Raw genomic sequence first — 15,956 nt, forward strand, 5'->3', positions numbered from 1 at the left:
TGGGGTCTCCCGGGGAGGCAGGATGGGGAGTGAGGGGCCTCTCCCTGGGGGTCACGTCGGAGGTGGGGGTCTGTCTCCCTGGGGGACAAGTCAGGGCCGTGGCTCAGGCTGACGGACCCGGATCCGCCCCCAGCGGCGGGTCAAGGCAGCAGATGCCAAGGAACGAACCCGCGAGCCATGCAGTGCGTATCCCTTTAAAAGGCGGAGATTTGGGCGGGGCCAGGTGTCTGAGTGACTGTTGCGTTGCCCAATGGGATGTTGCCCAAATGTATGAAGCTAGAGACGACCGCGGGCCTCGTTGAGGGGGGCTGGAGGCGAGATCGGACCCGGGTTTTTGCGGGGAGCAGGTGAGACCCCGGCCTGGGTGGGCTCTGTTGCGGGGCCCGGGGCCCTTGTGATGGGCGCTGCGCGGACAGAGGGTGACCCGGGTGGGGGGGGGTCCCCGTGGCGCCGGGCGCTGCGCGGACAGAGGGTGACCCGGGTGGGGGGGGGTCCCCGTGGCGCCGGGCGCTGCGGGGACACGGGGTGACCCGGGGGTCCCCGTGGCGCCGGGCGCTGCGCGGACACGGGGTGACCCGGGGGTCCCCGTGGCGCCGGGCGCTGCGCGGACACGGGGTGACCCGGGGGTCCCCGTGGCGCCGGGCGCTGCGCGGACACGGGGTGACCCGGGGGTCCCCGTGGCGCCGGGCGCTGCGCGGACACAGAAACCTCTCTTGCCTGACAACCTATATAAACTAGACAAACATCAGTAGCATCTTAGTGCCCCGTGTCCCGGGGCTGAGCACTGCGGCGCGGCAGAGGTCGGTGGCGGTGCTGGCACTGGGGCCCAGGCCCTGCCCACTGGACCATGCTGTCTCTCGGCACTAGAGATGCTGGCAGGGCTGTTGGGCTTTACCGAGCCTGTGAGTGGAGAATCCCACTTCATCCCGCAAGTATCTGTGGCTCCCGCACTGGGCAGCAGAGATGCCTGTGGGAGGGAAGCTGTCTCCCCTTCCCATTGAGTTATAATGACAGGGCTGCTTACGCGGTGGGGTGGGGGTGGAACCAGGCTCAACAAATCCTCCTCCCTCACTCTGGGAGTGAGTCACCCCTGGTTCCTATCCCTCTCCGCGGGAGAGCGCTGGCCTGCACACCAGCCGGAGGTCGGGGGCAGACAGATGGGACTGAGCAACCAGACTCTTCGGGTCGCAGCCTGTGCAGGCATTGGGTTTGATGCGCTGGCGTGAGTTACGTGCTGCCAGTCAGGGAGCGTGGAGCTTTTTGGGAACTGCAACAGGGGTGTCCAGAGTTCGGAACAAGACCAGTCCCAGGTTAGTCTCTGGTTTAGTTGCTTTCCTATTGGAGCAAGGTCCTGTGCACTGTGACTGCAGCCAGCAGCTCCCAAATGCTGCGCCTCTGTTTTCCCAGCTGATCTGGGAATTGGGAGAGTTAATGGTCATCTAGTGTCCAGATACCCTGGTGATGGGCTCACACTAGGTACGTGGATGTGTGGCGCGACAGTGCTTTGCAAGGGCTAAACAGGGTTTGTTATGTTGTTCTGAGACTTTCTTTACTGTGTGTGGCATTTAATCAGGTCTCAGAGTCCTGACTTTGCAGCCAGACATAGCGCTCTGCATGGGAGTGCTATGCCCTGTTACTGTGCCAGCTTCATGTGTGGTTTTTAATAAGCAGATGGACAGCCAGCGAAGCAACTGCAGTTTCTGCCTAATGGGGCATGAACTTTTCAGATTCAATTCCTTTTTGTTCAGGTTTCAGTTTTGAGGTGCTAGAATTAGGAGTAAAGGTCAGGATTCTGTATGTCCCTGAATCAGTGGTTTTGGCTTTGCCTTGGCATTTCCTAATCTGGTAAAATCAATATCCCAGACTAAGTCTTGATTCCTTTGACGTTCTCATTCCAGTGAATGAACATTTAAAGCAAGAGGAATGTGCCAATGGGAGAATCTCTTGGAGTCTCCCAAAGAATTTCTTAAATGCAAAGACATGGCAGATTTATCAGTGGCAATGTCTATCTCGATGGATTAGGAGAAGATGGGAGAACAGCGTTTTGGGGATTGTGCGCAGGGAAGGGTAGACAGCTCTTCACATTAAATATCTGTGCAGGCTCTGCTGTTCAGAACAGGCATGGTCTGGAGAGGAATCAAAGTGCCTCAATTGTAAATATTTTTTTTGTTTTCAGTGTTTTGAAGTTTTCACAGCCAAACCAGGAAATGTAGTAATGTTGTCTCGTGACCTTCCATTGTGTTTTGGAGGGGATGACAATAGAGCGTTTTCTAATACAGAAACAAAGGGAAAATGTTGAATAAGGTTTTTAAATGGTGTCTCAACAACCTGGTGTGATCCCGAAGGAAAAGTTTTTTTGTGTGCCTGCTGCAGTCTGACTCCATGCTTCCCTGAGGTAGAGGTGCCCCTGAACACTAGGCTGCTGTTTCTTTAACACCATTTAATGGAGGCAAAATGCTGTTTTAGCAGGTTGGACTTGCAGCACTGTGGGGAAAGGGAAACATTCTGCAAACAGAGGCTGTGGTGCCCACTGGAGATGAATCTAATGCTTTGTTAATGTCTTGTCTTGTGCTGAACGATGTTAGGAACATGGGAACTAGTAGACTGGATCAGCCCATGGTGCCTCCTAATCCAGTCTCCTGTGTCTGACAGGGACCAGAATTGGCTGCTTCAGAGGAAGGTGCGAGAAACTCCCTAGTGGACAATTCTAGAAAAACCTGCCCATTGGGGAAGTTTCTTCCTGACTTTGTCAGTTGGAGAAGTTCTTGCTGTCCTGGAGCCAGCAGAGTCACATTTGCCTTGTCTTTACTTTTATTTTTACGCAGGCTTCGCGGTCTCTGTCCTGACGCTGACTGGGTCTCTTTACCATAATATCCGAGTGTCTTGGCCTGCAATGTACTTTTCCTCAACAGCAGTGAGGCAGGGCAGGGCTGTTATCCCCATCGTGTAGCGAGAGGCCAAGTGACTTGCCCAGGATCCCTCAGGGAGTCTGTGGTAGAGCAGGAAAGTGAAAGCATGTCTCCAGAGTCCCTGACTAGTGCTCTCAGTCACTTCCTCCTAAGGAGAGCCCTGGCTGTTAAACCCCCCAGCAGGAGAAACTAGGGTTACCATATTTTGTGCCTCCAAAAGGAGGACACTCCACGGGGCCATGGCCCCGCCCCCAGCCCCGCCCCCTCCCCCGCCCCAACTCCGCCCCCTCCCCAAAGTCTCCGCCCCCTCCCCCCCGCGAACATTTAATTCGCGGGAAGCCTGGGCAGGTAAGGGGGTGTGTGTGTGGGGGGGGTGCGGCCCAGGCTGGCCCCCCCGGCGGCTCCAGCCTGGGTCGGCTCGGGCCCTGGGGTGCCGGCCCCCGGCCGACCACCCCTGGCCCGCCCAGCACTGCCGGCCGGCCCCCGGCGGCCCAGCACACCCCCCGGCTCCCGGCCCCGGCGGCCCAGCGCACCCCCGGATCCCGGCCCCGGCGGCCCAGCGCACCCCCCCGGCGGCCCGGCTCCCGGCCCGACCCCCCGGCTCCCGGCCCCGCGGCCCAACGCACCCCCCCGGCGGCCCGGCTCCCGGCCCGACCTCCCGGCCCCGCGGCCCAGCGCACCCCCCCGGCGGCCCGACCCCGCTGCCCAGCGCACCCCCCCCCCGGCGGCCCGGCTCCCGGCCCGACCCCCCGGCTCCCGGCCCCGCGGCCCAGCGCACCCCCCAGCGGCCCGGCTCCCGGCCCGACCCCCCGGCTCCGCGGACCCCCCCGGCCCCGCGGCCCAGCGCACCCCCCCGGCTCCCGGCCCCGCGGCCCAACGCACCCCCCCGGCGGCCCAGCTCCTGGCCCGACCTCCCGGCCCCGCGGCCCAGCGCACCCCCCCGGCGGCCCGACCCCGCTGCCCAGCGCACCCCCTCGGCGGCCCAACCCCGCGGCCCCGGCCCGGCTCCCGGCCCGGCACCGCGACCCCGGCACCGCGACCCCGGCCCAGCCCTCCCTCCCGATTTTCCCGGACATGCCCGGCTTTTGGGGATTTCCCCCTGGACGGGGATTTGAGCCCCCAAAAGCCGGACATGTCCGGGAAAATCCGGACGTATGGTAACCCTAGAGAAACCCTGGGAGCTGCAGAAGGTATGTGCAGAATTCGCCTCTGCGAACTCCCTCAGCCAAGGGGGAAAGAAGCAAAGGGGGAAATTCTGGGTTTTCCCAGAAGAGACCAAGTTGATGCAATGGCAGACGGGCTCTGCCGGGAGTTCCGAGCCAGGCCTTGCACTGAGTCCCAGCCCACCGAGCACGGGCCCAGATGGCAGATGGCTCTGCAGGTGAAAGCCCTAGTCTCAGGTTGCTCTGGACTTGGCTGCCCCGGAGGAGAGATCTCAGGACTGCATTGGATTACTTCTTGGCCTGTTCAGTGCTTGCCATCTTTTGCAAAGAGAATGCAATCGTGGCTCAGGGTGAGAGACCCTGGTGATGGGTGTGGGTTAGCATCGGGGTGGGGTGCCGGGACATCCTGTAATGACCGGCTCTTGCCTTCCTGGAAGAAGCACTGTTGAAATGGTTTGTACAAATAGCAGTGAAATGTCCTTTGTAAGTGTAGCTGGCTCATGGGTTTAGTGGCACCTTATTTGCGCTCAGGGTGATGCCTGGTGAGCTGGTTTCTCTCTTATTCTGGGAGGATTGTGTTGCTAGTAGCTTATCTGAGGAAGAAACTGGTATAACGAGACGGTGTGTTAAACTGAACGTGTCCAAACAGGTACTTAATTATGCCTTGTGAGTGATGGGTTTGCCCTGCTGAATGGCTGAGGTTTCCTGTTTCTCACCTCCTCTGAGGGAACGGTTCACCACACGTGGGCTGTTTTTTGGGAGCGTCGGGAAGGAGTGAGGAGAAGATGGGTGACTTCCGAGATGCCCATAAGGTAAAGTCTGGGGCCCAGGTTCAAGGATGTGAAGCCAAATGAAAGGCCTGTAGTTAGAGCAGGGTGTTGGGAGTCAGGACTCCTGGGTCCTATTCCTGGTTGCCTGTGTGACCTTGGGCAGGTCACATCCCTTTTGTGAGCCTCAGTTTCTCCTCAAAAATCACCTCTTTATCATGTGGTGACGTCCAGAGGCCCCAGTCAGGATCCGAGTCTGGGCACTGCACAAACACAGGTTGTTTTATACTGACCCCTGCGAACACTGTCCCACCCTGTGGGGCGGGCTGGGAGCATAGGCAGTTAATTCTTGGTAGATGTGTGGGGCATTGGACACTAGCGTTAGGACAGGATCCGAGGGCGCAGGAGTGCTGTAGTTCTCTGAAGGTTCTGGGCTTCTTTTCTTTAAATGTGCCCGGGGAAAAAGAAAAACCAGCCCACGCAGCAGGCTGACTGTAAGTATGTTTGTTTAGGACCCAGCTGTGGCAATCTGGCCCTTTGTTATATAACGGGGAGCATTAAATGCGATGGGCAGTCACCAGAACGCAGCTGGTACAGGCGGAAAGTGCCACTCCTGGCAGGTTATTCTGTAATTATTCGTTACCAGCTGTCTCAGCCCTTCCTCTGGAGCATCCTCAGTTGGGCACTGGGGCAAAACACGGTCTGGGCCAGTCTTGTCAGTTCCTAGGATGACAGGATTTTGAGACCCTCTTTGGGGCTTGGAATTGACTTTGTACCTTGTATTTGTGGCGTCACCAGTGGCTGGGGGGTTGTATTATTTTGCTACCCCAGTGTCTGTGCCTGTGGATGTTTCCTGGGGTGGGTCTGGGGCAGTGTCAAGGCAGACGGGCCTGTAGACTCCTTGTCATAGCTGCTTTGGCTCCAGGGTTTCTGCATATTCACTTCCTGCCTATTCCAAGGGGGTGCTAATGCCTGGGTTACTGGCTGAACTTGAACGCTGCCTTCTGCTGACCCTGGAGAGGGGAATGCACCGACCTTGCTGATCCTCCCCCAGGGCTGTGTGAACAAGGGCAGCAGCAGCATACGAAGCTCCGAGCGGTGTTATTCTAGTGCCTGTCTTAACTCCCCTAACACGTGGCACAGACCCAGTGATTAGCTGGTGTGGGGCCCCTCCACTTGGTGACAGTCTCAGTACATTGGCAGGTTTCGCTTTTCAATTTCACCCAGATCAAAGGTGGTGTTGCTACCTCCCCCATGTCCCCTCAAGGACCCACGTCTGTGGGGTTAACAGCTGCGAGTGGCCGGGGGCCAAGGTGCCGGCCTCTCTCGGCGGTGTGGGTCATGTCCATCTCTGGAGCGAGAGGCTGGGGTGCAGATCCATTGCTGCCAGGAGATGCCACGTTGCAGCCTTGTGACTCCGGTCTAACTGATGGCATCTCTGTTTCTTGCCTTGCCTTTCAGCTGGTAGGTGGATGACAGTGAGGGAGCAGAACAGGGCAGTGGCTCCCATAGGGACCAGGGACTGGGGATCGTGTCTGTGCCCTATGTGATGGTGGGGGGAAGGCAGCTGGCTGAGTCCCCCCCTCACCACATGCTCAGTGCAGCAGTTCTCTGCTCTTACCAGCCCCAGCTGTTTGCCCTCTGCCTTGTGGAAGATGGAGTGGTCAGCCCCTTTCCTGAGCCCTAGTATGTTAACCAGCCCTAGGACTCGGCTTTGGCAGAAGCAAAAGTGTTCCTGAGACTTTCATGGTGCAGTGGATGCTGGTGTCTCATGCCGATGAGTCTCAAAACGAGAAACATGCAGTCATTGTTTGGCTTTTGCAGGCTTGGCAAGCCGGCTGCTGGCATGTTCCATCCTGCTAATGCATGCTGTAGGGGCTGCTGCTCCAACCAGGCTCTGTGTGGTATGCAGCAGTACGGGGGCAGAGGAACAGCACATGGAACAAACGCTTGCGTGTGATCCTCACTACTGGCCTCTCTTGGGGTATGATGGATTAGCTTAAACCTGCCCATATCATCCCACAGGTGAGAACTGTTTCTGCTCTTGTTTTTTTCTCTTCTGTTTTGTCTCAGTCCTTGAATGTTTCCCCTGGCCCATGTGACATGCCCTGCCCAGGAGATTGTCATACTGTGTTTGCAGAAAGCAGATGTCTGCTGAGTTTGATTTTCATACTGTGGGTCACTATTAGTGCAGAATCTTTTCCCTTCCCTGTTTCATGGCAGGAGACTGGAGTGAGATCAGGGCGAAGGGTTTTGGGGAAGCTGCTCCTGAGATGCTGCAGTGGTGCAAGGTGAAGTTGTCACAGCTTCTCAGCAGTTCTGGGCAGGTGGTCCATGGCATATGGATTCTTGGTTTTGGTCATTGCAAACCCTCTGCTCGCTCTGACACTCTAAATCTGTGTGTGTGAGAGGAGTCCGGATTGGGTGCCATGGCAAATCAGATCGTTGCGTTAACTGTGTATGTGCCGGTAACATTAACGGGGAAGACTTTTGTGGCTGGATTCTGAAAAGCTGAGCTAGCGGCTCCATGAACTGGCCCCCCAGTGGCTGTGTTGCTGGCAAGTTGTGGTTTCTGTTCCATTCCTGAACTGTTAGGTATTAATCCCCTTAGAGTCACAGCCACGTCTTCAGAGACCGTGCGGAGGTGTTAGCTGGAATGGCAGTCAGGGAGGGTGGGAGTAATGAGGCAGGGAGCAGGAGGGGCAGCTTGCCATAGTGAAGCGAAGGACTGGAGCGGGAGCTAGGAAGGGCAGGTTTGGTGTACGAAAGTGTCCTGACAGTAAACGGGACTCATGGGACAGCAGGGACCCTAATCTTAGGGGTGCTCATAATGGGCTGGGTTAATCCTGCTGGGGTGGAGGGAGCAGAAGGTTCTGCTTCGAGCTGGGGAGGGGAGTGAGATTCTGTGGCATCTTTGAGGGTCAAGAAGATGTAGTGAGCAGCGTGTTAATGATAAATGGCGGGTGCTGCAGACAGCCATGAGGCCAGGGACAGAGTAAAGGGTTGTGAAGAGAAAGGAGATGTGGGTGGGGAGTTGCGGCTTCAGCTTGGGGATCTCCCAGCTAACAGAGGTGAGGAAGAGAGACTCTGGGGTGGAGAGGTGCTGCAGGAAATCTCAGCAGGTGGTGGGGTGTGGGGCAGCTGATGAGTGAGATGCAGCACAACACAACTGCCTGTCATCCTGGAGCAGGAAGACCTGCTCCCTGCAAGATGGCTGTTGCTGCCCTGGGGTGCTGTGCCCATCTCTGTGCACCCCCCTCACCAGCAGGAGATAGGCGTGAGCTCAGAAAAGAGCTGCAGGATGGTTGGGGCTAGAGGGGTTTGTTGGTGGGGAAATGCTGAGCGCAACATGCCTGGCTTGGAGCTTGCGCAACAGATGAGTAATGGGGAAGTGGGCTGGGACGGGCGGAGGGTGTGCGCATTGAGGAGCCAGAGAAATCCTTGCGGGTGGTACAAGGAGCTGAACTGGCAATGAGAGGGGGGTGGGAAAGGGAAATTCAAAGCTGAATATCGGGGCTCCCTGCCAGTGAGTCTGTGTTAGCAGGGGGAGAGGTGTGTCCCGGGGGCAGTGGGAAACCCCTTTCCTTGGGATATTCAGAACCAGGCTGGACACATCTCCAGGAAACCTACGAAAGGGAACAAGCCTGAACTGGACCTGTGGGAAGGGCTGGGTGAGCTAATAAAGCTTCCCAGTCTCACTTCATAGACTCCTAGAATATCAGGGTTGGAAGGGACCTCAAGAGGTCATCTAGTCCCACCCCCTGCTCAAAGCAGGACCAATCCCCAAACAGATTTTGGCCCCAGATCCCTAAATGACCCCCTCAAGGATTGAACTCACAACCCTGGACTTCTCCCAACCTAGTGATGTTTTCCAGCTCTGGCATCTGAATCCAGAAAATGCTTGGCCTGCTGGAGTTGGCTAATAGTACTATGAGGTTATCAAAGTGTTCTCATCCTCCACTAAATTAAGCCAGGGAAGAGGGGGGGCCTTGTGTTTCCAGAGGGGGTTCAGGCTGGGGTGTGGCGGGAGCCAAGAGGAGCTGAGAACCATGGAGTAGGGATATTGAAGCTTCATTTTTCAGCTCTCAGGCTTGTTTGGGTTTTGTCCCTGTGACGTTATAACAATCTCATTTACAGCCCTAACAGAGTGTCGGTGCAGCTTTCTGCTGGGGAATTAATTGTGCTGTGTACACCAGTCGCACTGCTGTTCCCCAAGGGCAGGGATTAGTCCATAGCTATTGTGGTGGCTGTGTCATTACGGTGGTGCCCAGAGGCCCTTGAGGGAAAACCCTTTTCTGCTGGGCACTGAACATGCACAGCTGTGTAGCTGCCCTGAATTGGTTGTGATTTTTAAACCATGTGTAAATGCCATTGGTAGATATTGACAAGCTACAGTTGTGGGTCCCCGGCCCCAGCTGAGTTCTGCTCTCTGGGGTGAGGAAGGCTGCAAAGTGCAATATCTCTTGTTTCAGCGCCTGCTGTTGAAGTAACCAACCAGCTGTTTGCAAGCCCTCTGAAGAGAGGGTTCACGCTGGTCTCTTGTCAGTGCTGAAGTTAAGACAGGGGCACATACTGAATGGCTTTCAAACCCCTTAATCTCCTACCTGTGCCAAACGCTGCTGTGGTAACCCCTGACACGCTGATTCCCCTAAATGCAGTGTGAGCTTGCAGCCCATTCTCCTGGTGGCCCTCGGTGTTTGGCTCCCAAGGCTGGTGCCGTGACATGGCTGCAGTGGAAACAATTCTTCACAGCTCCGGAACACATGGAATTCCATCTGTTTGGAGTCAGATTCGTAGAGTTCAGGGCCTGAAGAAACCATTAGATCATCCAGTTTGACCTCCTGTATAACACAAGCCATTAAATTTCACCCAGTTACCCCTGTATAGAGCCTAATAACTTGTTTCAGAGTAGCAGCCGTGTTAGTCTGTATCCGCAAAAAGAACAGGAGTACTTGTGGCACCTTGGAGACTAACAAATTTATTAGAGCATAAATTTTCGTGGGCTACTGCCCACTTCTTTGGATCCGAAGAAGTGGGCAGTAGCCCACAAAAGCTTATGCTCTAATAACTTGTGTTTGGCTAAAGCATCTCTTCCGGAAAGGCAGCCAGTCTGGAGCTGAAGACTTTAAGAGATGGAGAATCCACCATGTCCCTGAGGAGCTTGTTCCCGTGGTTGATCACCCTCCATGTTAAAAACTGGGGCCTTATTTCCAATTTGAATAATGTCCAGCTGTTAGCTTTTGTTCGGCCTTTCTCCCTTAAAGAGTCCCTTAGTACCTGGGACTTTTCCCCATGTAGGTACTGACACATGGGGACAAGTTATCAGAAAGAATACTGAGAGGTAAGCTAAACAGATGGAACTCTTTATGTCCCTCGCTGTCAGGCATTTTTTCCAGCCTTGAATAATTCTTGAGGCTGTTTTCTGGACCCTCTCCAGGTTTTTCAACATCCTTTTAGAAATGGGGACACCAGTGCTGGATGCCTGTATCAGTCTCATCAGTGCCATATTCAGAGGTGAAATCACCTCCCTATTCCTACACCTACTTGCTCCGCCAGTCCAAAGATTGCATTAGCCTTTTTTGGCAACAGCATCGCACTGGGAACTCTCACTGAGTGTCCGTTCTGAGACTGGATCCTTTTCAGAGCTGTCTATTTCCAGGATACTCCCTCGTTCGGCAGGTGTGGCCTGCCTTCCTGGATGTATCACTTTGTATTTGACTGTATTAAATGTGTTTTGTGTCGGTGGCCCAGCTTACCCAGCGATCTGGGTGGCTCTGTATGGCAGCCTGTCCTCCTCGTTATTGACCACGCTGTCAATCTTTGTGTCATCTGTGAATTTTATCAGTAGCGATTGTGTTTTACTGTTGAACACCTTCCTCAGTGGCCAGGAGGTAAGTATAAAATCCCTGCTTGTTGGGGCCCTCAGTTGTAGCTGCCCTGTTGCATGTAAATGCCATCACAAAGTGCACCCCCTCCTCCACTAGCTCCCCAGACCTGCTGCAAGCCACCCTGCACTTGCCTTGCTCCCCGAGCTGATGTCGTCTCCTCCTAGATGTCAGTCTGGGAGCAAAGTCTCTGCTGGCTTCAGCGCATCCATTTGGGAGAGCCAGTAGCACTTGCAGCTGAGAGCAAAGCCCAGGTGTGGGCAGGTCTGTGTGAGGGGTTGTCCGGGGCCTCCTGTGACTGCCCCACACCCTGTGCATGAAACCCTGGTCAGCCATGCAGTAAGAGCTGACTGGGGTTCAGGTGAAGAATGATTTTCCCCAGTCAGTCAGTTTCCCCTTTTCCACTGCTGCCAGTTCTCGATCAGCTGAGAGGCCTGGATTCTCTGCCGGAGCTGGAACCCAGATCTGCACTGGCCAGAGGAGGGAAGGTGTCACCTGGGGTTCCACCGCAGGTCTAAGCGAGTTCACTGTGTATTGCCCGTGGGTGCCAGAGGAGCGTGAGGAGCCAGAGTGCAGCACTGGTCTCTCTGCGGAGCTGGGGCTGTCTTGGTTCAGTGGGCATGTTAGCCGTAAACTGCGGAGTGAAGCTGCCTGTCTGCTGCTCCCTAAGCATGGATACAAGTGACTCTTTGTCTTCAGAATTTTATCTCCAGACCATAGAATACCTGGGCCCTCCCATCCGCAGGCCCTAAACTTGCTGTGGTTGAGAGTGAGGGGCTCAGGGACTCTATCCTCACCCTAGCTCCACACAGGGGCGGTACAGATCACGTGAATCCCAGTGCTGACAGCTCTGAGCTGCTCCCTGACCAGTGGAGCTGAGTGTGACTGGCTGAACAGGCAGTTTGTTGGGTTGTACATCATGGAGAGGAAAGGCAGAGCCTGTAGACTGCTCTTCCGGGAGCTGTGCAGCATCCCTGTGGGGTTCTCTGCTCAGGGTCAGACTGGAGATGCGGTACCTTGTACGTCACCGCTTTGAACGTCTGTAGGGACTGGAGATGTGATCCAAAGCCTGTTGAATTCAGTGGAAGAGGACTCCTGTTGACTTTAACAGGGCTTGGGTTGGGCCCTAAAAGAGAGGGGGGCCAGGTGTCAGACACCTGGCAATTGGTTCCTCTCACCGCTGCACTTCACCATGACCCGTCTCCTCCTTTTGCCTGTAAAACATACAGCCGGGTGCAAGGCAGGGAAGGCAAGGCACATACCTGCCTGCCAGGCTGGTATTCAGCAGCCTACCTCTGCCCTCCTGCCCCAAGCCCTCCCCACACAATGTGCGGGGTAGTAGGAGATTGAGGGCAGGGTGTCAGTCGTGTGCGCTGGTGTTCAGGCTGCAGAGCTCTGACTCGTCATCTCGCGGTGTTTGGCTGAGTTCCTAGAAGGCTCATTCACACAGGTCTGGCTGTAGTGAGAATTCCTCGTATTTCTGTTTTATTTGAAGCTCTTGAGCAGCCGGCAGAGTAACCAGCCTCTCGAGGCCGGGCTGGGGCAGAGGGACGGGGAATCTACAGCAGATGAGCCCTGGGGAGGAGCAGAGGGAATAAGCAGAAACCTGCTCAAGCCCACCAGCTGTCCTAGGTGAGTCACTCTCCCTTGTGTCCGCATCTCGCCAGGCTCCGAGCTAGGGAGGATCTCTACGCCGGAAGACTATTTATGGGCAGGCCTTGCTATTTTTAGGTAAAGTTGAACATTTGTCACCTCTGGAAGGTGAAGGAGAGCAGGCATCGCTGGGCTCATGCCTGTTCCACTCTGACCCATGAAGATGGCCCGAAAGGTTATTTAAAACCTGCTTGGTTTTACCTAAGGAACTTCAGGGACAGCAAGTCTTGTCTGCTGTGTTTTTGCTGGAGGCTCCTTGGGAGGAGGAGTTTTCTGGGCCCTGAGCTGTGGACTGGGGCTGATGAATCGTTCAGAGCTTTTTGCCCACCCTTTCTCAGGAGTTTGGGTTAAAGAGGGGCACAAAACAGCCTGACTAGCAATCCTGGCTCCTCTTGATTCGCAGGGATCAGCTCCTTGATGGGCAAAACCAGAGGGGATGCGAACCAAGATGTATGGTTTAAAAAAAATACAGCTTGTTAAAGAAACCTTTGCAGGGATGAGAAATACAAGACTATGCCCTCTGCCAGTCAGACCCTCCTTCACCTGCATGGAGAAATGAAGCTGGCACGGGAACTGTCGCTTCCCTTGTAAGTCGCATGTAATTTGATGGGCAAAGCTGTGTCTGTATCTCTCTGCATAGCCAGTTTATGGCTGTACGTTTCTCTCCCTCACTCCTTCCCCCCCCCCTCACTCATCTGGCACTTGTGTGTAGGAGGCTCCCCCAGTTTCCCATTAAGCTGAGGATGAAATGCACGTGCTCTTCTCCCTGGCACGGACAGGCTGTCAGCCCTTGCACTGTGTCTGCCGTCGCTCATGCTGTGCGCTCGGCTGTGCGGCTCGTAGGCCCTGCACCCCTTGTGCCTGGCCCAGGGTGCGAGTTGCTGTGTAGGCCCTTCCTCTGCTGCTAGTTGAAAATGATCACAGCCCATCTGAACATGCACCACCTCGCTGGGATTCTGCGAGCCCCTGCTAACAGCGAGAGCTCCTGCCACAGCTCATTCTCGGCTCCAGGGAGGGGAGGAGGGGGGTGATGGGCAGGCAGCAGGCAGGCCAGGAAGGGCAGCCCCTGCATCTGTTTATATCTGAACAATGGTGTTTGCATTGTCCGCTGTCCCATCTGCCACCGCAAAGGAAGGCACAGTCCAGCTAGAGGGGAAAGAGCTGCATGGGCCATCCCTGTCAGGGTGTCTCAGGTTTCAGGGGACTCCTGGGCTCCCCAAACGGGAAGCTGCTCATAGACTCATAGACTTTAAGGTCAGAAGGGACTATTATGATCATCTAGTCTGACCTCCCGCATGATGCAGGCCACAAAGCCGTCCCAACCCCTTTCCCTTGACTCTGCAGTTGAAGTCCCCAAATCCTGTGGTTTAGAGACTTCAAGTAGCAGAGGATCCTCCAGCTAGTGACCCCTGCCCCATGCTGCAGAGGAAGGCGAAAAACCTCCAGGGCCTCTGCCAATCTACCCTGGAGGAAAATTCCTTCCCGACCCCAAATATGGCGATCAGTAGAACCCCGAGCATGTAGGCAAGATTCTCCAGCCAGACCCTCATTGGCCATTGATACTATTTACCAGTGATGGCACGCTGTTCATTTGACTAAAATCACGTTATCCCATTAAACCATTCCCTCCATAAACTTATCTAGCTTAATCTTAAAGCCATACAGGTCCTTCGCCCCTACCGTTTCCCTCGGAAGGCTGTTCCAATATTTCACCCCTCTGACGGTCAGAAACCTTCGTCTAATTTCAAGCCTAAACTTCCCCACAGCCAGTTTATATCCATTCGTTCTCGTGTCCACATTAGTACTGAGCTGGAATAATTCCTCTCCCTCCCTGGTATTTATTCCTCTGATATATTTAAAGAGAGCAATCATATCCCCCCTGTTGCTGTTACTGTATGTATTTGGGATGATGCACTTGGCGATCATGGTTCTGTCCACATCGGTGCCACTAGCTGAGCTGGTCTCTGGCCATAGGCCCTGTGCTGCTGAGAGCATGTCGTGGACCTGGAGAGCCATTTCAGTGCCATTCGGAATCCAGCTCTAGGCTGCCCCTGTGGTCACTGACGAGGAGGTTGTGAAGGCTAGGACTATAACAGGGTTTAAAAGGGAACTGGATAAATTAATGGAGGTTGTCCATTAAAGGCTATTAGCCAGGATAGGTAAGGAATGGTGTCCCTAGCCTCTGTTTGTCAGAGGGTGGAGATGGATGGCAGGAGAGAGATCATGTGATCATTACCTGTTAGGTTCACTCCCTCTGCGGCACCTGGCATTGGTCACCGTCTGAAGACAGGATACTGGGCTGGATGGACCTTTGGTCTGACCCAGTATGGCCGTTCTTATGATCGGGAGGTGCAGAGAGCGGGAGGGTTATGGCTGACACAACAAAACTGTCTTGCTGATGGAATAAGGCCAGGAATCCAGTGTGCTATAGCCCATTGCTCCCAGGGCTTCCTGCGGGGCCACTCTGCAGGTCAGTTCTCTGGTAGGGGCTGGGGATTGGCAAGTCCCTCTCTGGCCTTCGGTGAGTCACTGACTCTGTAAAATGGGGTAATACAGGCCTGCCTGGCTGAGAGTGGATTAGTTAATGTTTCTGAGTGCTTTGAGGCTGTGATGCTCTAGAAATGCAGAGACATGAACAGGGAAATATGCTTTGCAGTTGTGAAGGGAAGGAGCGGGGGTCTCGGAGGGGATCACACTTCTCAGAGCGGTGTGTGTCTTCCGACTGCAATGGGGTAGTGAACTGCTTAGAAACGGAGAGACAGCAGTGATCGCTCCCCACTTGTGACATTACTGACCAGCAGAAGGGGCCATTTGAGTTCATGGAGGATGGGTCCATCACTGGTAATTAGCTAAGATGGTCAGAGATGCAACCCCACGCTCTGGGTGTCCCTAAACCTCTGACTGCCAGAAGCTGGGACTAGACAACAGGGGATGTCACTTGATAACATGCCCTATTCTGTTCATTTCCTCTGAAGCCTTTGGTGTTGGCCACTATCAGAGACAGAACACTGGGCTAGATGGACCATTGGTCTGACCCAGTGCTGGGCAAGGGAGGTTATTCAGTTAGCTGCTGCTGCTCCTTGTAACCTGAAGAAGGTTCATCTCAGGAAGCAAAGTGCAGTAGTGCTGAAAGAGGAGGTGTGGAGCCAGCTGGGATGCGGCATTTCCGCCCACTGATTTGTCCCGAGTGCCATCTCTGGCTTTTGCTTTCCCGCTTCCTGTGGCTGGACGGGTAAGCGCCCACTCTCAGGATGTCTGTTTTCCATCTGCTCCGCCTGGCTTTTGTTTGCTCTCAAGGCCAGTAGGAGCAATAGGAATTGTCTCCCCCAAGCAGAGGGTTGGACACAGTCCAAATCCCAGGGAAGCCGGACAGTGCGTTGTCTTGGGACGTGGATCTCTGGAATTGGTGGCAGAAGGATGCGTGGTACCTGAAGATTGTAAACTAACTCGCTGACCGAAGTGGAGCCCTCCATTCCCAGCCAACCAAGAGCCTTATCTCGAGCTTGTCCTCGAAAGCTGCAAAGAGGACTGGCTGCAGGGGGTGACAGAGGTGACTCCTTCCTGGAGCTTCTCGAATCA

The 15,956-nt window shown here is 55.1% G+C and overlaps 1 protein-coding gene across 4 annotated transcripts in view; it reads left to right on the top strand.

Moving 5' to 3' along the window:
• Nucleotides 1–287: 287 nt before the first annotated feature.
• Nucleotides 288–15,956, top strand: part of DENND2C (DENN domain containing 2C) — a 52,507-nt gene continuing 36,838 nt past the window's right edge. For 2 of the 4 annotated variants that reach the window (XM_054028565.1, XM_054028571.1), the window contains exon 1: nt 1,127–1,310. The gene's annotated coding sequence lies outside the window, so the exon portion shown is untranslated. Of the gene's footprint in view, nt 348–1,126; nt 1,311–6,664; nt 6,865–15,956 lie in introns of those variants that run through there. The other 2 variants (XM_054028567.1, XM_054028566.1) reach the window with 2 other exon arrangements.

The sequence above is a fragment of the Malaclemys terrapin genome, chromosome 4, assembly GCF_027887155.1.
Source record: "Malaclemys terrapin pileata isolate rMalTer1 chromosome 4, rMalTer1.hap1, whole genome shotgun sequence".
Lineage (NCBI taxonomy): Eukaryota > Metazoa > Chordata > Testudines > Emydidae > Malaclemys > Malaclemys terrapin.